Genomic DNA, 21759 nt, shown 5'->3' on the forward strand with positions numbered 1-21759 from the left:
CCTCTGAATTGCTACAAATGCATAACTTTTGCAGTCTCGAAAAAAGGCGTGAATATTATAGTGTTGCACTAACTATAAAATTATCAAAAACATAGTTGACTGCCCAACATTACTGGAAAAGTTTAATATTTGCATTAATATTTGCATCTGTTCCAGATACCCGAGTACTTTCTATATAAAAACATCTCGCACAAATGTTCTGGAGAATTCTCCGATCCACACCATGTGTAAACTGACAAATTCTGTTAGCGATAATTTAGATATATTTAGTTGCAAATTGTCAAATATAAAATCCCACTTTCTAAAATAATTGTTTTGTCACCTATAATAAATAGAAAATGTGTAGTCTTTATAGTCACTTGTTTGTATTGTTTGTAGTGTTTGTAGACTTTACAGTCACTTGTTTGAGATGTATTCATTATACTCTGTTATTTCCTGCTCTGTAATTGGGCTGTCCTGTAGAGTATTGTATTACGAATAAAATAAATAAATAAAATAAACTAACAAATATTCAAGAGCAAACAATACTATGTCATAAGTTCACCGCCCGGCTTGTTTCGTAGGGATAAAGAGGTGGAATGTAAGGATATGGCAACGCTGTTTGTGAACAACAGTTGCTACACACAAGGTTTGTTCTGGTTCTAACATCCGAAACATCTCAAACAGTCTGAAATAGTCTCGGGCACTTGGTTAAACTAGAACGCATTTTGAGGAGACCACTGTGCCACCTACCGTGTATGTGAAGAGATGAAGACGAGAAAATACTGTTGATCATGTCCATTTTGTTATGTAGGGTATCTTTATAGTCAGTTCAAATGTTATCTAACCTCAATCATCAATTATTTAAATCAAATAATTAAAAAAACATCCTAGAAAATAGCCCAAACAAATTTCCACATGAATGCGCATGAGCAACGGTAACCGTTCTCAACAGTTTAGCCTCGAGAGCAAGAACGATTCGTGACTGTTCAAGACAGTTTAGGATCATTTTACATTCGAAACCAGGACAGAGCATTCGTTAATCCGAAATTATACTCAATAAACCAGAACGCTCTTTATCAACTACGCATGATCCTGAAGTCCTAGAACCTGAATTTAGTAGAACCAGAACAAACTTGTAGTGAACCTCTAAGGTTCAACCTAAGTTGAACTCGCGTATAAGCGAGTTCATTCCGAATGACCAGTTGAACCTTCATAGAATCGTCCTAGTGTCGAATCCTAATATTAGATTAGATTGGTAGGGAAACCACTTTGTGTCCTGTTTCCCTGCGACCGCTGCAGATCTATTGGGTTTGTGAAGCTCCTTGGTTATCACAGCTCTTTAGATAGCATGATCTCTTTAACAAAACTCCAAAGCCTTGCCATTGGCTCCTTCATATACCTTATACCCTCTGTTTTTTCATTTTCGCATCCTCCATTTCTTAGTCTTGCTGAGGTGCGCATTCACCAAGCACGTGTGGTGCGGTATCTTCTTCCTCCTGTCAGAACCTGCATGGACTTTCTTCCGCCTAGCTCATGATGTTCATATGTTTTATCAACCGTCAATACCCGTTAGTAGATCTACCACTATCCTTACAACCTTGCGGTTGTGGTTTAGCAAGTCTTACGTGAATTTGGGCGAAGGTTCCTCTATGAACTTTCCTGCATGCCCCATTCCTGGAAGCCTGTTTTACCAATTCAGCGATTTGCCTTGCACCACGAATTGATAGATATTTTTATACTTGTCTTCGTCAGCCCCCAGAAGGTTTCTGGACCTGTCATGGCCTTGGATGCAGGGCTGAAGTATCGACCTCCTCATTACCCTTTTGTCCTTCGTGTCCGGGTATCTAAGCTAGAGGGTAACCCTATTGTGGGAACGTGACTCATTCAGCGCACTCAATATGTGAGAGTCCATTCTGAATAACTTGTTTTGTAATTATTTTGAACCATCTTAGAATCGTCTCAGTGGCTAACCCGAACATACATGATAGTTCAATTCTTCATTATCACCAGTTCATGCAATTGATATATGAAGACTTGGAAAGTCGAGAATTTAGTTTTTTGAGTACTGTATGCATAGGGATCTAGATGTAGAATTAAACCTATATACAGGGTGTTCATTAAACACATGCTAATATTAAAGGAGGTAATTCTTAGACCCATTTTAAGGAAAAAACGTCCTATGAAAGTATGTCCTAAACGCCTTAACTTTTGAGATACAGGGTGGCAAAGTTTTCAAAAATAATCAGTTTTTTAATAATAACTGAGATAATTTTGTAGACATCTTTGGCATATCTGGTACATATGTTCCATGCCTCAAGGCGCATTTTCTGATGTAAAATTTTCTTAATTTTCTCTGCCAGTGACTTACGTACGAGTTTTGAAATGTATATTTTTGGCGAAAAAAATACTACGCCACTGCTTTATCTTGAATTAAAAATTATTTTTAAAATCTCCATACATTTTTGAGCACATTTGATTTGCTGGGTTTTCTTTGTCCGACGCATGGCTTTCGCTCAAAAAATTAAAAATCGCTTTACTTAAGGATAAATTCCTTAAAAATCTGATGCGGTATCGTGCATCGACTGAAAGCAAACTAAGAGAACAGATTTGTTGCAAAGTAATTGAGGATCTAAAAGGTATTTGTTTGTTGTCAGATGCACTGTTCTCAATTAAAATTACGTCATAACGCAGAACCGCTTAATAATTTTTGAAAACATAAATTTAGTTATCCTGAAATAAATGACGTGAAGCAGAATTTATTTACTGCACCTCTTGGAAATATGGAGTTTGTCGATATGTGATTTCTTTTAAAGATTAAAAGCAGAAAAAACAGCGTACCCACCATAGCAATAAAAAACGAATTATCTGTATGTACAAACGTCAGTAGCTAATATTGATGTTGGTTTAAAGTAAGGTGTTGGTGTTGAAAACTGTCACAGCGCGTTTTGATTGATTTTGAAGTGTTATGGAAGTTATTTTGGTAGTCCACTGTTTTTCTGAATATCAGTAAATATGGTAAATTATACGAATGCGGAAATGGCGCAAATGAATTACGTATATGGCCTTGCCGATGGTAATGCAACAGAAGCCAGGCGCATTTATCAGGAAAGATATCCTAATCGTGCCTTACCAGATAGCCGAACCTTTTCAAATATTCATCGTCGACTTGGGGAAACTGGTAGTTTCAAGAAAGGGACTCCGGAAGGTAGACCTCGTGTAGTAAGAACTCCTGAAATTGAGGAAGCGGTGCTGCAAGAAATTGAGGAACATCCTGAGACGAGTACGAGGAAGATCGCTAGAACTCTGGATATTTGTCATCAAATTGTTGGCGTATTTTGGTTGATTTTTTGTTATACCCATACCATATTTCAAGAGTGCAGGCATTACTACCCAGAGATTTTCCAAAGCGTGTGAACTTCAGTCAGTGGTATCTACAAAGTATTGCACTCCGCAGTTTGAGACACAAATTTTGTTCACAGACGAAGCAAATTTTTCTCGAGATGCCATTCAAAATTTCCATAACAATCATGTGTGGGCTGAAGAAAATCCCCATGCAATAACCGAAACCCATTTTCAACACCAATTTTCGGTTAATGTATGGGCAGGAATTATAGGTGATCATCTAATAGGCCCATTTTTTCTACCAGGGCGCCTTGATGGTCGTTCTTATTCACACTTTCTCGAAGAAGACTTACCTGGGTTTTTGGAAGATGTGCCACTTGTGTTAAGGAATCGAATATGGTACATGCACGATGACGCCCCTGCCCATTTCAGTGTAATTGTCCGAAACCATTTAAATACAGTTTATCCTAATCGTTGGATAGGTCGCGGAGGACCTCAGCAATGGCCAGCAAGATCCCCCGATCTCAACAGTTTAGATTTTTTTTTTATGGGGTCACCTTAAAACTCTTGTGTATAAAACTCCCGCTGATACTTTAGAAGATTTAAGAGAGCGAATAGTTGCCTCGTGTGAAACTATACGAAATACGCCGGGAATATTTGAACGGGTGCGTAATTCCATGCGTAGAAGGGCGGAAGCATGCATACTAAGTGCAAGTGGCCACTTCCAACAATTTTTATAATCAGTTTTGGTATTATTACTAATTAACAAATTTGTGCTATTCGTTAAGACTTACTGTCACAAAATAAAATAAAACTCGTTTTTGTGAAAAATTTATTTTTTTGCAGATTATGTTTTCAAATATTATTAGGGAATTGGTAATGCGTTATGAAGCAATTTTCAGATTCTCATTCATTTTAGAATTGATCTAATTTCTCAATTTGCTTTCTGCCGATTTTTATTTTTTTGAGTGGAAATCATGCGTCGGACAAAGAAATACCAAGAGATCAAATTTTCTCAAAAATAAATGAGTATTTTAAAAATGATTTTATTTTGAAAAGAAAGCATTGGCGTAGTACTTTTTCCCCAAAAATATTCAATGCGAAACCCGTAGGGATGCCACTGTTTGAAAAAATACAAATTTGTGTACATCAGAAAATGCTCCTTGAGGCATGGAACATATGTACCAAATATGCCAAAGATGTCTACAAAATTATCTCAGTTATTATTAAAAAACTGATTATTTTTGAAAACTTTGCCACCCTGTATCTCAAAAGTTAAGGCGCTTAGGACATACGTCCATAGAAAGTTTTTTTATTAAAATGGGTCTAAGAATTACCTCCTTAAATATTAGCATGTGTTTAAGGAACACCCCGTATATACAGTGTGTAAAAGCTGAATGGAATGAATTCGTCATTTCGGTTACTGTACATATTAAAAAAAATTCCGAAACACACCAAATGTAAATTATAATTTAACATTCTTCAACCTAAAAATGCCACCCCCACCGTTAAACCCCTTCGAATGACAGGTACAACCTCCAATTTTTTTAACGGGAAGTATATGTTTGTGATATATCATTTGAAAGGTATCTTCATTCTATATTCAAAAATGTTATCGCTTTCAAAATTATTACAACAATTAAGATAAAATAAACTAAAATCATGTGGTTACCGAAATTTGATAAAACACACTCAAAACTTATTTCACGTTGACGTATTAATAATATTAAAGTAAGCAAAAACCATAGCAACATTCTTTTTAGATAGTATCCTTTAAAAATTGTAAATAATTTCCGTGGCAACGTTAGTTTAAAACGCCTTGAGAACTTGTTTTGTGTGTTACAACATTAGTTGTCAGTATTTTAATTGAAGTTTAAATTTTGTTAACTTCAAGTCTGACAAATGGTTATGCATAAAATAACAGTTTTACAAATGATTGGTTAAGGAGATGAAACCCGAACTCAACAGGAAGTAGCTCGTCTATTTCATGAGAAATTTCCTAATTTACCGCCCATATCTCAAGGAATAATAAGCAAAATAGAGAAACAGTTTCGCGAGCTTGGTCATGTGGGGCAGATAAAAAAAGCAGCTTCCAGTGCAATGATTTATGAACTAAAACTAGATGTGATGCTTGAGTTTGAGGAAAACCTCCATACATCGAGTAGACAGGCATCCACTACATTAAATGTTAGCCAAACAACGATAGTAAACATATTAAAAGAAAATTAAATGCATTCCTATAAAATGATACCTACTCAGGAGCTCATGGAAGACGATTTTGATAAAAGAACTTATTTTCGTGAGCAAATGATGGACATGTTGGATAACCATATCATCCAATTAGAAGACGCTATTATCTAAAACACATACATTTCAATTTCCTATTTTCCTGATCTTTATATGTTTTGCTCTGTATTTTTTCCAATTTCAACATATAATGTAGCGATTGTGGTAGAAAAAATGGACGATATTTTCTGACCCAGATCTTGACAATTAGCTACATTATCGATCCAAGATATAAGACCAGTAAATTCATGGGGCACACAGTTCAATGAAGACAAAGACAGCGACACTTAGATGTTAATACTGATGACAGATCACTGGAAATGTTGAGAGATTTGCAGTATTTTGATCAATGGGATCGCTTAGTTTACGAGAAAAATTACAAGGAATTACGAGAATTCGGAAACGGCTGGAATTTACGAAATTAAATGTAAGGACTTCGATGCAAAAAATTATGGACAGACTAAAAGATCTGTTAAGATATAAGAAACACTCAGCATACCTAAAATATGGACGACCAGAAAAATCAGCAGTCGCCTATCATATTTTGCAACAAAACCATTCCATAGATTTTAGCTCATTGAGATTAGTTAGACATAGGCATCTAAATGCCTATGAGAGTGTAGAAATGAGTAAACATAATAATAATATTATGAATAACGGTGGTGATTCAGATTTACCTGTCTATTACATAAGGCAACATTGTAAAATCAATTCAAGATAATTAAGACAATTTTATAATGATTATTTGACTATTTCTGAACAAAGTAATTTGTCAATGGTGGAAAATATTGTTATTATTGGAGTACAATTTATCCCCATTGGGCAGATTGCATTAAAAAATCTTGAGTAAACAGTGTAAGAAATTCAATTGAACAATTCCTAAAGTATTTTTTCTGGTAATCATCATTACAAACAGTGCATCACAAACCAAATGTGTGTTTGTAAAAAATATGACCTTTTTTTCAATTTAACAATTATTCCTAATGGATTTTTTCTGGTAATCACCATTACAAACAGTGCATCACAAACCAAATGTGTATATGTAAAAAATATGGCCTAGTTGAATAAAATGTATGAGTAGAAGTAGAACACATCTCTTAACAAAAAATTTCTGAGAAAGCATTTTATTGTCTGAACCTAACCTCACATAATGCATCTATTTTATACAGCGCTTTTAACATAAGTTAAGTATTTGAGTATCTGTTAACATTATTGAATGAAATTATCGGTTAGGTACTGCTATAAGACTGTCTTGAATAAATGAATAAACGTTGAATGGATATAATAAAACAGTTTCAAAATCGGATATTTTTCAATTTGATTTTAGAGAATCACAACAACTTTTTCATCACTAAAATAAATCATTCCTCTGTGGGAATGGAATAATTTCAAACTATAAACCTTGGAAATATTCTTAAACGAACAATTATTCTAGAAATGAATACTTTGGATTTCTTAACCCAAGTTTAACCCGACGAGAAATTACCGTAGTTGCACGCCACAACTATATTATCCGACGGATAAGATTTTAATGTTATTCTTCCTGAAACTGTTTACTACATAAATATGAAGTCAAGTATTCTGCAACAGAAAAAACTTACCTCAGCTGGATAATCCGTGGTAATCAACACCCAATTGAAACGTAACCTCGTTTTTTTTGGCGCGCACAAACTGATCTAATTGCCGACAAATAACTACCACTCGCTCTTCTTCGACGAAAAAACTGGAATCGGACTCGTTGAAAACAGTTTTTAATTTTTTTCATTGAATCGACAATGGGCTGGTTATGAATTATCGGAACTTGAACGAAACTGCAACGAACCTTTCTCGACCACAATCAACTTGAAACTGACTCATAAATACACTTGATCAACACGCCATTATTTTAATATGGGAAATTTCTCGTTCCAGTGGAAACGGGAACACGGCAAGAATTGATTTTTTTGTTTTTCTCCGTTAGTTTCATGTCTGATATTGGATATTACCATAAAAAATGTTTCTTTTATTTTGAGTTGAGAGTAAGGTGATGATTTATTATGTCTGCTAGCGACGGTAAAAATTGTAAAAAATTTCTGTTGTTTTCGATGGCTCTGTTGGCTGCTGGTCACTTTGAAGCTTTGTTGCTATTTAACAAAATTCACGGAGAACAACTCAACAATGATTTTAAATGAAAAATACTTCATTGGTTGTTATGGAAGGATCTGATAGTTACACATTTTTCAAATGTATGGCTGTACTTCATTTATACTTCATTCAATTAAAAACCCTTGAAAAAATGTGTAGATTCAAAAATATGTCTCTTTCAGATTTGTATTTTGATAAGTTCTCCGAAAACAAACAGTTTTCGTTATCACCAGAACTTCAGCAATGGGGGAGACTGGGGTTGGACGTCACATTTTTTGTCTATTGCATTTTCAGTTTTTCAGTATCCTTTTTATAAATTATCAATGATATTTTTTTATCAATAGATAGAATTTGTCACGTATTGTATTCCTTATTCTCAGTCAATATATTGTACACTATATAAACATAGTAGGTAAATCGTAGCAGCCTTGGCGGAAGCAAAAACTAATAGTTCAGCGTTTTTTATGTAATTGATTTTATACTCATTTTATACTCATTTAAAAAAATATTATTTTTCTCTCCAACATCATCCATAGAGGAAATATAACAATCCTTATGGAAAATAAAAAGTTCGACTTTTAACACCGGGCCGGAGATGGTTGTCACAGTATCTGGGGCAAGTAGTCACATTAGTGATTGAGGGGTATGAAAGATATTCGAATGAATATTTTCATTGAAAGTGAAGCCATAAGTATGTATCTTTCTAATTCTTTCTTCTATTTGTCGGTGAAGATTTGCCTATACCTTTGATAACACAAGGAAGAGAAGCCGCCACAATCAGTACTTGTACTTCCCTACATCAGAGGATTATATTATCGGGAAGGATTTCAAATCAATTTATATCATATTAGACAATGGAAGTCCGCACTAATGAAATTCACCACGAAACATTGTCAACTACCTTCAAACAAAAGTTAAATAATTGTTTTTTCTCGAATACTTTTTTATTAATCTTTTTTACATTCCTCTACAAAAAATTATAAGTAATTATTCATGAATAATACCTTATACGATTATATAGGAAATACGTAACTGAAAATTATTGGAGTTAATTACATACATTGTTGTGATTTCATTTCATTGTTTTACACGCTTTTTCCAATATCACTAAGTGCGTTATGGTTCATTATACTGCTTGTTCTATAATTTTCGTGTACCACGTAAACGCAATTTGAAAGTTTATTAAAAACAGGTTATTAGATTAGTAGTCTTTACTCTGTAGGGAGTAGGGAGGGTGAGTGTAAGCCCACAGCACTAAGGCCATATGTGACCCATTGTACATTGATATGTGACCACTAGCCCCATATTACGGAGGTGTTTCCTTAGTTGACAGTGGCCAGTCAGAATTCCTACTATTAAGCGTAGATTTTTCCTGGTCATCGCCAGATATTTCTTGGGCGCCAGCTTCCCAAGGTCGCCCAAGGTGATCCTGGCAAGATTGCATCCTTTGATTCCATCCCATCTCTTTAGGAATTGAGCATGCGTGTAACATTTGGCTGGTTCCGCAATTGTCGAAGTCATCAGGCCGTAGGTGCTACTGGGTCCAGAAATTCTTAGTCCAGCCGCTTCCTTGGCTGAAGAGCCGGCAATGTGATTACCTTTACTCCTATCCTGTCCTCTAACACACCTCAGGATAACATTATCATCAACCGAGGCTTTGGCTAAATCTAGTACTAGCCCTGAGGTAACACGTTGTCTGTTCAAGGCTAATAGGGCTTGTCTGCTGTCAGTGCAGATTGTTATTTTTTTGCCAGAAATTCCTTTCCTTGTTATTTCTTTTGTGGCGATTGAGATACCAGCCAGTTCTATTTGGACCACGCTGGTATTTTTTCTCATTCCCCACTTGATCCTTAGGCTTAGTGATCTGGAGTACGCTCCACATTCTGAGCCTTCTTTGATTTTTGAGCCGTCTGTATATATGCGTATTGCATTTGTAGCACTGTGTTCTGTTTCATTTGTATTATTCAACACAAACCTGGATTCAATTGCATCCCTAGTTGCTTGCAGCAGAGGTTGCGCAATAAGCGCTTCTCGCCGTAGGATCAGCCTTAATTGACCCATTTCTATTTCGAGATTTACACCAGCCGTGCGCAATCGTAATATGGCCATTAAAGCAACCTCCTTAACGTACAGGTCCAGAAGGGTCAGACCCAAATATCAACATTACCTGGTGTAGTTATGTGAGGATGGAGTTTTCTGGGTTTAGGTCGGATCATTAAACACTAAAACAACACGTTAGTGATAGTGAATTAGTGATAGTTCTTTTATTTAAATAATTTGAATGGACTCATTCAGGACTCTGGTGATCGGCTGCGGTTTGGTAATGAACAAAATTGTAGGACTGGCTTAGTTCCGATAACTAAATATTTTCTGCGTCCAAGGTAGGGAGGCGATCCCTGGCTGTCTCCGTCACTGCCTCTCGTTCTATTTGCATCTACTGATACAAATAGAACGAGATACGAGATACTCGTTCTTGTACAACTTTTGGAGTAACACATTTCTGCTTACATAGAGGGTCCAAAATATTCACTCACTTTGAATCTAACCTAATCTCACCTAATATACCAATTGATTTTCATGACATCATTCAATTTGGAATAAAACTCCCTCGTACTTTCCACTGAACCGAAAACCAAGTTAGTGAAGATGAAGGTTTGATAACAAATGTTCTTTTCGAACTTTTTTGTCACTCTGATCGTGCGTAACCTCTTCTGAATGTGGTGAAAGGAATGTAGCCTTCATAAATTCAAAATGCAATGGTATGCATACCAAAATAACCAACGAAAGAACAGTTAGTAACACATCTTCATCCTGAACGTCGTTGCATATGATCCTGGCTAAAATTCACACAGCTTGTTATAATTTAGAGCGTTCTGACCTATCTCGTGTACATATTATTACTTTCCTGGATTTCCTTCTCAAATTTCTAGAACTAGTAACATTCTCACACACTTTCAATGGTCTTGAAGTTTCACCGATATAACTTTTACCACAAGAACAAGGTATCTTGTAAATGCCATTTTTTGTTTTTTCTTCTGTGTTGTTAGGTTTTGTATACTCTTAAAGTCTTTGCAAATACGTTCCAAGTTGAAATTTATTTTATTTATCAACCATCAAAATTTTGAAATTTCGTTCCATGGTAGAGAATTCATACCCTGAATTTTATAACCGTATTATACTAGTAAGAGTATTACCGATTCGCTGTAAAACAACACGGAAACATTAGGTATGTAAAAACTTGCAATCGAACGATAAAACAGAAGGGAAATATTTGTTGAAACGACGACTACAATCATTACGTTAATGAGCATAAAAACCTTATTGTGATTAGTATAATAGCACGTTTTCCCAGCCCCCTCATTTAAATTCATTCTTAATTATTAATTATACGTTAAGTAAATTGCTATCATTCACCTGAACACCTTCCGTAACGAAACAGACACCTACACTTATCACTATCAAAATACTTTTTATGACGGTATCCATTGGCGCCCATTTTAGTTGTTGTCAGTTTTTGTTCCAATGAAAAACAGTTTAACTAACTTGAAATCCACTACAAAATTGCTCTGAGTATCGAGAAGAATTTTATTAAAGTTTCGTTAATTGTATTCGATAGAACGAAATGTTTTATTTATGTGGAAATGGTGCCATCTTGTTCTCCAATCGGCAGATCTGCTAGAGACAGCAATGTTGAAGGTCCTGCAAAACCATTTTTGAACTGTCGACAAACAACAACTCAGTCGTAGTATAAAGGTGTTCTTCCTCAAAACCATTGAGTCTATGAGGAACAGTGAGAACCACAGACGCTTAACTCAACACAATTTCATGAGTTTCAGCAAACTGGTTCTGGTTCTGTAATCTCTTCAATATGAGCGGCCTGAACTAAATCAACATTGATCTTCAACATCTTTTAAAGTACCCTTCGAAAAGGTTAGGTTAGCTTCAAAGTGAGTGGGTCTATTCGACCCTCCACCGCAACTCGCAAGGGTTTATTGTGACTCACACCTATTCACATTCGACCAAATTAACCCAGCTTCTTAACGAAGCCGATTAGTTTGTATGGTGAGTGGTCTTGCAGGTCAGATGGTAAGAGTACAGCTCTGCTCAACTCTGAAAACCTGTTTGGGTCCCCAGCGGGGCAGGCACAAAGTATGTGCTCTGCTGTTGTATCATTTTCCAAACAGAGGCGACACATACTGTCTTCCAACAGTCCGAGCCTCTTCATAAGATGATACAAATGACAATGACCTGTAAGAAGGCCTGTTAGACATCGTAGTTCATCCCTACTGTAGTCCAACAACTGTTTGGTATCAAGCTTTGAAGCAAAGAAGGGGGATGCAAGCCGCTTGCTTGCAGCACCCTTCTTTGCAAGGGAGTCACCCACCTCATTGCTTTCCAGGCCAGTATGGCCAGGAATCCAGACCAAACACAGCCCTTCAAATAGTGAATGTGTTGAACCTAGGTCGGTTTATCTAGTTCAAGAACCAAGTGTATAGATCCGTCATAAGACACAAGTATTTCGGTAAAACTTGCCACAAAGTTGTTGAAATCGTTCAATACATTTTGCATGCAACCGATCTCAGAATTACTCTATGTGAGAAGACCATTTCGATCAGAGGAAGATTTTTGCAGAGGCTCCAAACTGTGTGATACAAGAATCTTGAGAAAACCCTGTTATTGAGTCGGTTCTGAATTGTTCTGCTCTTCAAAGACTCAAGCTACTGGACTAGGCACCGAGGTAGGTCAAATTGTCTTGTGGAAAAAGCGTTTCATGGCATGCTTGGTCTATAGTATGTACACTTGTTGTTTTGCTTAGGCTCAAAAATTGTGCAGCATTCCCAAATCTAATTTGAAAAACATTTCGATTCACGATTTTCTAATTCAACATTTGGGTCAGCTTACCTACTTGCTTAGGGATATCACTTGGTTTTCAGGACAATACATAATTACCAAGAGAGGAATCATTAAGACTTTCATCAATCATGCTTTCAATCTCTGACCAACAAAGCGGAGTCTTGGCAAGGCAACTACGCCTCATCATCTCAAATAGTTCCTCTGTTAGAATTGATCAACAGCACTGCAAAGAAGGAAAGCCTACGCCAGAGAACTGCCGGAGAGGATAGAAAGAATCACATCTGAAAACCTGGTTCAGATCTGGGAACGGGGGAAAGACTGTGAACCCTCTGTACGCGGAGAAAGACTCTAAGAATTGCATCTACGCCGTCGAAAGTCTGCATATGCGAATAGAAGAAAAACACTAGCAAATATGAAATCGCGAAGCGAAGCATATTTGGAACCACCAGAGTCCAAACATCAGTTGGTTCGAAACGAAGATTATTTTCACAGAGGTACACATATTTGATATAAAGTTCAAAGAAGCTGTGTGAATGTTGAATAACGAAGCATACAGTCAGGCTAGTATGGAGATCTGCAACGTATGAATATTTTGGTATTAGTGTGTTTGATAATTATGTTTCTTTTTTCTAGTAATTGATTTCAAATCTGTTGATTTGCAACTATCAGCAAATGGAATTACATTTTAGGGATATTGTAAGGAAATCTTCTCACCTTCTTCTTTGAAAATACTGCTGGATTCGTAACAACGCGTAACAACCAAATCAATTAGTTTCTTGTTATCCACAAAAAAGAATTGACGGACTCAACAAAAATAAATCATGAATTAAAGAAACTAGAGCAAATACTCTCTTTGAAAACAGCTGCATTTGTAGTCCAGTCATAGAACCTATGTAAGACACCATCTATAGGATAGACAAGACAAACGAGGCTCCCAAAGGCTATCATTTGCGAAGCCAAGACTTGACATCGATCGCCAAACGAGATTCTGTCCTCTCTTTTCACTGCAGCTTTCCTGGCAAATAGAAGAACTCGTAACCCAACACCATAAAGCGCTGTTTCGACTCGCCCAGGTATCATCAATAGTGCTAATAGTGCTAGACTAAACCACTTACCTTACCTAAAAAGAACAAGAACTGAATTCTCGTATATTAAAGATAAACGAGGCTCCCGAAGGCGGTTATAAAGCCAAGCTTCGACATCGACCGTCGAACGAGTTCAGTCCTCTATATTCCACTTCAAGGCAACAATACTAAACCTGACATATAAAACAAAGCATTTTTGGCTGATGAACAAACACAGAGAAAGGATGTTACATATGGGGTCTTCTATTAGGCGCTTCCTATCTTTGAATTGAAATAAAACAAAGCCAGCCAAAAATCCACAGGAAACAGTGACTTTTTCGGAATTTATTAGACACGCTTGAATCCCATGTGGATTGGTACCATCCCAAATTCGACAATGGGCCATGGAGCCAACTGCCAGGTTTTTGTGAGCGACGCGAAATTCATGTTTTCAGCAGAATTTGCGTTTCGTCCGCGTGTTGGTCGATTATTAATTAACCCTTTGGACACGAATTTATCCACCACATTTCAAACAGTCCACTCAGCAGGACGATTGTAGCGGCCATAAAATGGGTGGAACGCGCGGTACGTTGCCCGAACAAAACACCCATAATAAATGACAACGAATTTGACAGATGTAGCTGCAACAAGATGCCTGTTATTAGTTGTAAAGTTCGGAAATCCCTGTAGAAAGACCCCACACAAGTTTATAGGCTACTCATCATTACTTACAAGAAATTCCGGCGTGGTTATATGTCTAACTATTATAGTTGACTTTGTCCGGGTTTGTTGATCGTGGTCTGCAGGTTATTATGTCCAACGTTTCGTCTACGAATACGGTAGACATTATCAAAGAAGTTATATATCTTTCATTATAGTTGAATTGCTATGAGCACTTTTTGTTCAGATAAGTCAATCGAAATACGGGCCGAATCAAAAGATTATTCATAATTAAATGTTCAACGTATTCAAAAACACTCTAATGTGAGATTTTTACGTGACAGTTTACGTGTTTCGCTATACAATAGCATCTTCAGGCGTCACAATACAGGCGTCAAGTGCCACAATACAGTATTGTGACGCAAAATACAATATTGTGACTCACAAGTCAATATTCGTTTGGTTATTGAAAATGAGTTAGTTGCCTCAATAATTTCGACAGTTAAAAATTCATTAATATTTCCCAACACTATATCATACCCGCCACTGATACTTTTCCAAGTTCTACTGGAAAAAATGAACTATATTAGATACCAAAGAATCAACGTTCGATCGTCGGAGTCCATAAAACCGCGGCTTGAATGGGACCCGTCCGTCCGTCACAAGTCTCTAAACAGGTGGCCAATAACCATAACCGTTATTATTACGCGACCATTTCTACACAAATGAGTCGAAATTACGACCCACTGTGCGCTGGTAAACACTCCATTACGAGCCAATTCCCTTTACTTGCGGAACAATTGTTGGTATCATCAGAACTCTTTCAGCACTATCCAGAATAGAGCTTCCCTGCCGGGTAATTAGGGGATTCTTATCGCTTATCATCCGTCCGGTAGCTTACTTAAAATTTGCGTCTGCGGCGGGACAGGACTGGACTGGAATAGTGAGTGTAACTGGGGTGAAAATTTTGAGGTAAGTTTAGAAGAATGTTAATGGTTTCTTGAGGTAAAAATGCTGGAATCATTGAGTAATAACATTGCTTGTTTCTTATATGGTATTATGGACCAATATTTATGGGGTTATCATCAATGAACGAAAGTCTAAGCCCAAAAATGGACAGTATTTATTTATTCTTACGTAACACACTCAAAACCTTCCCAAATATGCTGAAACGTTCGCTCTTAATTGTCAATACAATGTCATGACTGGCTCACCCCAGATGATTTAACTATGCGAAGTTCACCTTCATGTTTTGATGAAAAATGAGGAAAAAGTTTGATACAAACTAGTTTGTTTCTCTTGTTTCTTGTATATGTGCCTTTAATATTCATACACTCCTGTATGAGTTCGACATCGTCTTGAGATAATGAAAATTGGCAAATGAATTGATTTTTAGAGTTAATTGTTCTTCGATCATCTGCTATCTTTTTAATGGCGCGACCCCCATATCATTTAAAAATATTTTACGATTCCCTGCACTCCCGACATTTCCTAGGCTGTATTTTATTATATTACAAATATGAAGTGCAAGATATTTAATAATGTTGAATGAAAGCTTTCAAGGCCGAGATGTAAATTACATCATCACTAAAAATAACAAAAACATTGGACTCGACTCAGTCTTTCATTGAAATAGTGGTGTTAGAACATATATATTACAGGAATGGAGAATTTGAAAAAACAATTATACCATTACTTCTCGGAACAAGAACTACAAGAGAACACTGGGCAGCTTTAGAAGTGGTGAGCTCGCTAACCAACCTGGACAAATCTGCTAGAATTTTTGTCGATGGAATTTTGATATTGAAAATAACATTTTTCAATAAAAATCATTTCGTTTTTTTCGCTTCGCGACTCGCTTATAGAGGCTTTGTGATCTTCCACACTTTGAAAAGAATGGTAAAGTGTCTATGTCCAGTGAAGCCAACGAACCAAGCAATCATTTTCTTGGTGCTTGGTGCTTTCTTGGTGCTTGAAGAATCCATCTGGAACAGACCTTCGCGTATATACGGAATTGAATGTATCGGACGTTTTTATCGAAATCGATATTTATGAATTCACAACCGATTTTGGTCGACCTTTGTCACTGACGGTTGACCACGACGAAGTTCTGCGAACATTGTTTTCAGATGATACTTCATTACCACAGATTGAACGAAGTTTTGTACATTATTGTCGAAGTGTCTTTCATTATGTGAAACGTCCAGTATACGATATCGAAAACTTCAGCCCAATGGTTATAGAATTAGTCTCATTCCAACGTTATACGTTCAAGCCAGCCGCGAATATATCTACACAGTAGGTTGAATGGACCTATCAGAAAACAAATACTCCCCTGGCCTGTCGGATATAATCTAACGGCCTTCGTGATGTTAGCCAGGGGAGTAGTTGTTTTCTGATAGGCGTCAGTCCATTCAACCTACTGTGTAGGTATATTCGAGTCTGGCTTGAACGTTTAAAGTTAATTTCTTTAGATTTGTTTACTGCCAGTATTCAAGCATAGAACGATAAAAAGGATATAGAGAAAGAACTACAGGCCTATTTCAATACTATGTTCCCCAGCAAAATTATTTGAACAAATTATTCATACAAAGTTAAATCAACATGCCAATAAATATATTGTTCCAGAGCAGCATGGTTTTATGGCTAATAAATCAATTAGATCTAATCTATTTCTGTTCAGTAATTTTGTCTCTGAATGTTTTGGAAACAAGTCTCAACTGGATATAGTGTATACTGATTTCAGGAAAGCATTTGATCAGGTGAATCACGATGTATTACTGTATAAATTGGGAAAGTATGGAGTTATTATCAAATTACCTACAAAATAGATTCTTCATGGTTAAGCACAATCAAAATATATCGTCAAAGTTTCCTATAACTTCCGGAGTCCCACAAGGCTCTAATTTGGGACCTCTATTGTTTTCATTGTTTATTAATGATCTATCTTCAGTGCTGAATTATTCATCCGGTTTGCTTTTCGCAGACGATTTTAGAGTTTTTAAAAATGTAAAAACGGTGAGGGACTGTAGACTCCTACAGAAAGATGTAAACAATATAGTGAAATGGAGTAACGACAACAAACTTTCATTCAACATAAATAAATGCCATGTCTTAACTATACATAGGATTAAGCACCCAGTTATTTTTGATTACACAATGGACAATGAAGCATTGGAGCGTGTAGAGGAAGTTAAAGATTTGGGGGTAACCTATAATAACACATTTTCCTTTGCCAACCATATCTACAATGTCATCAAATCTGCTAATCGAATGTTAGGATATATAATTAGAGAAAGTAGACATTTCAACAGTATTAAAACTATTAAATTACTTTATTATACCTTAGTTCGGCCCAAACTTGAGTATGCATCCGAAGTTTGGTCAAACGAGAATGCAACGCTATTAGGTAATTTAGAAAAAGTGCAAAATAAATTTTTGAGATATCTGTATTTCAAAAAATATCATAAATGGCCGGATTATAGAACGGTGCGAACATCAACACTTAGAGCAGAATTTAAAATATTATCTCTACAGCAAAGACGTTGTTTGAATATTATGATATTTTTGTATAAAATCTTAAACAATAGAATAAATTGTCCGGAAATTCTATCGTTAATACCTTTTAATGTACCGCTGCGACGCACACGTTCATCATTTGAATTTAACTATCCTGTAAATTTATATGGATCTAGATCTTCTCTTGTATACATGCTCCGATTGGCTAATCAAACAGGTGTTTTAATATCATTGGACTGGACTTTATCGCAAAACAGTTTTCGCCAATTGATATTAAATTATTTGGTTAGTATTTCTGAATAACGTCTCCCTGTCACTCTGTTATATTGGCAGTTAAGGTTGTGTAAACATTATGCTGCTATTTTTAGTATTAATTTTATTGTATATGTATTAGTATTGAACTAAAATTTTTGTTTTTTTTTGTTATATCCATGTAATTAGGCTAATCAGCCTGTTTGGATGAATAAATAAATAAATAAATAAATAGACTAATAAGAAAATTATCAAAATTCCGTAGCACCCCGTAATTCATGAATCAAGATCTTTAGGACATATGTACTTATGAAGTTTTTCTGAAAGTAGATACAAAAATAACTGCCGAATATATAAGAAACACTCTGTATTCTAGAACTAAAAATTGTCACACATTTCTTGATCGGTAAAAAAAGTTCATGAAAATATTCAATCATTAACAACTTCTTAGTGTATGCCAAACTTTGTTCAAGGTTTTGATCTCCCTAACTTTACAGATTTTTCTTTAATCGACTGGGGCAAGTCCTGTCCTGTCTCGAAAATCTTGGTCTTTTGAAATAAACTTTATGACACTACTTGACGCTTATGACGGCTATCCTCGTCTAACTAGTGGGATAGATATCTGTTGCGGCTTGGCTAAGGTCGTACGGATTAAGTTTATGTGACGGCTGGAGTATTACACACTTCTGCCGGATTTTATGAGGGGTAAATGTGCCATTACTTCACCTCCTGAACGCCGTTTCTTTATGATATCTAGATGTTGCACTGATTTCCTCACCGATCCACACCTGTTTCAGTGACGAGTAGATTGTTTTAGACATAAATTTCAATTTAGGAAAGTGATGTCGTTTTTGTTGTAGACGATTAAGTTGGATTTTCAACGTATCGCTCGATGAATTTATTAAAGTAGCTGATATGTAGTTTTTTCACAGTGACAAAATTATGACTTTCGTGTCTCGTTTATTTTGGGTTACCTTTTCATAGCTGAATTATTAATGTGTATCAGATGAAAAATATAGCAGGTTGTAAAAGATCAAGATCATTGAAATATTACTATACTAAAGCGATTTTCAGCCAATTTTTCTTTACGAATTTAAATTGAACCAAGTTACTGCTGAATCAGCCTAAAAAATTAACAAGGAATGCATTTGGCAATGATTGTGTTAATGAACGCACTACTAGACGTTGGTTTGCGAAATTACGTTCCGGAGATCTCAGGTCTAGTACCAGAGTGCCACCAAGATTAAGCCAAAGCATCGCTAGATAATAACACGACTGGAGTATAGGTAATCGCATTGCCGACTCTTTAGCCAAGGAAGCGACCGGACTAAGAAATTTGGGACCCGGTGACACCTACGGCCTGATGACAATTGCGGAACTAGCTAAACGTCACACCCATGCTCAATCAATAGAGAGATGGAATGAAATCAAAGGATGCAATTTTGCCAGGATCACCCTGAGGTACCCTGGGAAGCTGGCTCCGATGACCAGGAAAAATCTAGGCTTAACAGTAGGATTTCTGACTGGTCACTGTCCACTAAGGAAACAGCTACATAATATTGGGCTAGTGGACACACCTCTATGCAGGATGTGTGATCAGAAAGATGAAACTGTCAGGCGAGTGTGAGTGTCCGGAGTTATCGTCAATAAGAGAGTGTGTGTTCGGCGAGTCTTGGCCTACACCTGCCGATATAAACGAGATGTCTCCATTTCTGAATGGTTACTGTCAACTTAGGAAATACCTCCACAGTATGGGGCTAGTGGACACACCTCTATGCAGTGTGTGTGAACAGGAAGATGACACTCTCAGGCATGTCCTATGCGAGTGCCCGGAGTTATCGTCAATAAGAGAGTGTGTGTTCGGCGAGTCTTGGCCTACACCTGCCGATATAAAGATGTCTCCCAGCGACCTGTCCACCTTCCTGGAAAGGACAGGATGGATGATGACCCAGGAGGACAACTCCTCGGGAGGATGTACAATGGGTCACATGTGGCCTGTGGGCCTACCTCCCTACTCTACAGATATAGATACAGATACATTCCTGAGATTTTAGCTTGAATATGAGCACCGTAGGTTGACCTACAGTACTCCAGGATGAGGATTTGAGGACCCTGATGTACACTGATCCATCACAAAAGGGTCGTGGGATGGCGGAAGAACATTGTTTGAAATTCTTGGAAGTAAAGTTTCTCATATATATTTTTTTGTAACTATCGAATAATTTACTACAATTTATGTGAAACATGAATGAAATTGTTTGATGATAATTTCAATTCGGCGCTAGCGTCAAGCGGATTCTTGCAGAAGCCTAATTTTTAAATCTGGAACATGATACTCCAGTGATAGTAACACAATATTCCGTCCGACCGCAGCGCCGAATAAAAATTATCAACAATCAATTTAATTCATGTATCACCTAAAAGCAACAATCGAAACAATTCATTTTTACAAAATACCAATAGAAAGTGAAACGGCGTCCCACGCCGTTTTACTTTCTATTAATATTCTTTTGAAATGAGCTGGATTATTTTGTTTGTTGAATTTCAGTGATACATGAAATAAATTGATTCTTAATAATTTTTATTGTAATGCGTAGTTTTATAATGCATCTGACGCATTTCGATGTTTATTTGTATAAACTTGGAGAAATAAAAAAATACTACTTAGCAGAAGCAGAAGCGGTAGCAGAAGGTTACATATCTGAATTTCCGATTAGGCTGAAAGTAACCAGGTTCAATTCAATGCCCAGGCATCGGTTTTCTCCAAAAAAAAATGTCTCCGAACTGGACATAATAACGTCAGGACAGACAATTCCGCTAACTGCTTCGATAAGTTTGTTGGGGGGTTGAAGTGGACACCATGTCTTGGCACAATCATGTCGCTGGAATTGCAAAGGTTGCTCTTCAAAAGCTTGGAACACTGTTCCGAACCAGAAAACTTTACAAACCCAGCAACTGTTGATGCTTTATAAAGCTCAGATCAGACCTTGTTTGGAGCATTATTCACATGTATGGAGCTTCGCTTCTAAGCATACCCTGAAGCTGCTGGATTCCATCCAAAAAAGAGCCATCCCCTGATTGGAGACACGATCATAACTTGCAACCTACATTTGATTCCACCAAAAGCGGTACATATTATAAATACGCGACGGACTGTGGCTGCTTATCGTTTCGATGTTCAACTCAGTACACCTCGATCTTCACTGTTTGAGGACTCTTTCATCTGGAGAACTGCTTTTATGTGGAATAAATTCCCTAAGAACGTTTATCCAAATAGCGCCTTAAGGATTTTCTTGTAGTGCTTGTGTTTTATCTTCCCAAAAACCTCTCGTAAATGCAGTCTTCAGGCTCATTTTGATTTCTGTAAAGGTGCGTATTCACCAAAAAATCGAGCATGACCGAACTAGAGTGAACGAGCATTCTGCATCAATAATCGACTGGTGAGTACGGGCTAGCGAGCGAGCGAAAGTATGCTTGTTCGCGTTCAGAAACCATCGAGAAGTAGGCGGTGCTACAGGTGCGTATTCACCAAAAAAGCGAACATGAGCGAACACGTGCAAACATACACGAATGCTTGCTCATGCTCGCTCGTGCTCACTTTTTTGGTGATTACGCACCTTAAGAGGCATCTTTCGATGTTCCAGGATATCAAGGTTGCTTGTGATATGTCATGAAA

At 36.8% G+C, this 21759-nt stretch overlaps 1 protein-coding gene across 4 annotated transcripts in view; it reads right to left on the reverse strand.

The window, feature by feature from the left end:
* Positions 1–21759, reverse strand: part of Ptl (prothoraxless) — a 491222-nt gene that overhangs the window by 456486 nt on the left and 12977 nt on the right. For 2 of the 4 annotated variants that reach the window (XM_074185108.1, XM_074185115.1), the window contains exon 1: positions 7212–7448. The exons of the other annotated variants lie outside the window; for them this stretch is intronic. The gene's annotated coding sequence lies outside the window, so the exon portion shown is untranslated. Of the gene's footprint in view, positions 1–7211; positions 7449–21759 lie in introns of those variants that run through there. 4 annotated transcript variants of the gene reach the window in all.

Source organism: Leptinotarsa decemlineata, unplaced genomic scaffold (assembly GCF_025532065.1).
Source record: "Leptinotarsa decemlineata unplaced genomic scaffold, Ldec_3_MD MMD2_tig00026361_RagTag_RagTag, whole genome shotgun sequence".
Classification (NCBI taxonomy): Eukaryota; Metazoa; Arthropoda; class Insecta; order Coleoptera; family Chrysomelidae; genus Leptinotarsa; species Leptinotarsa decemlineata.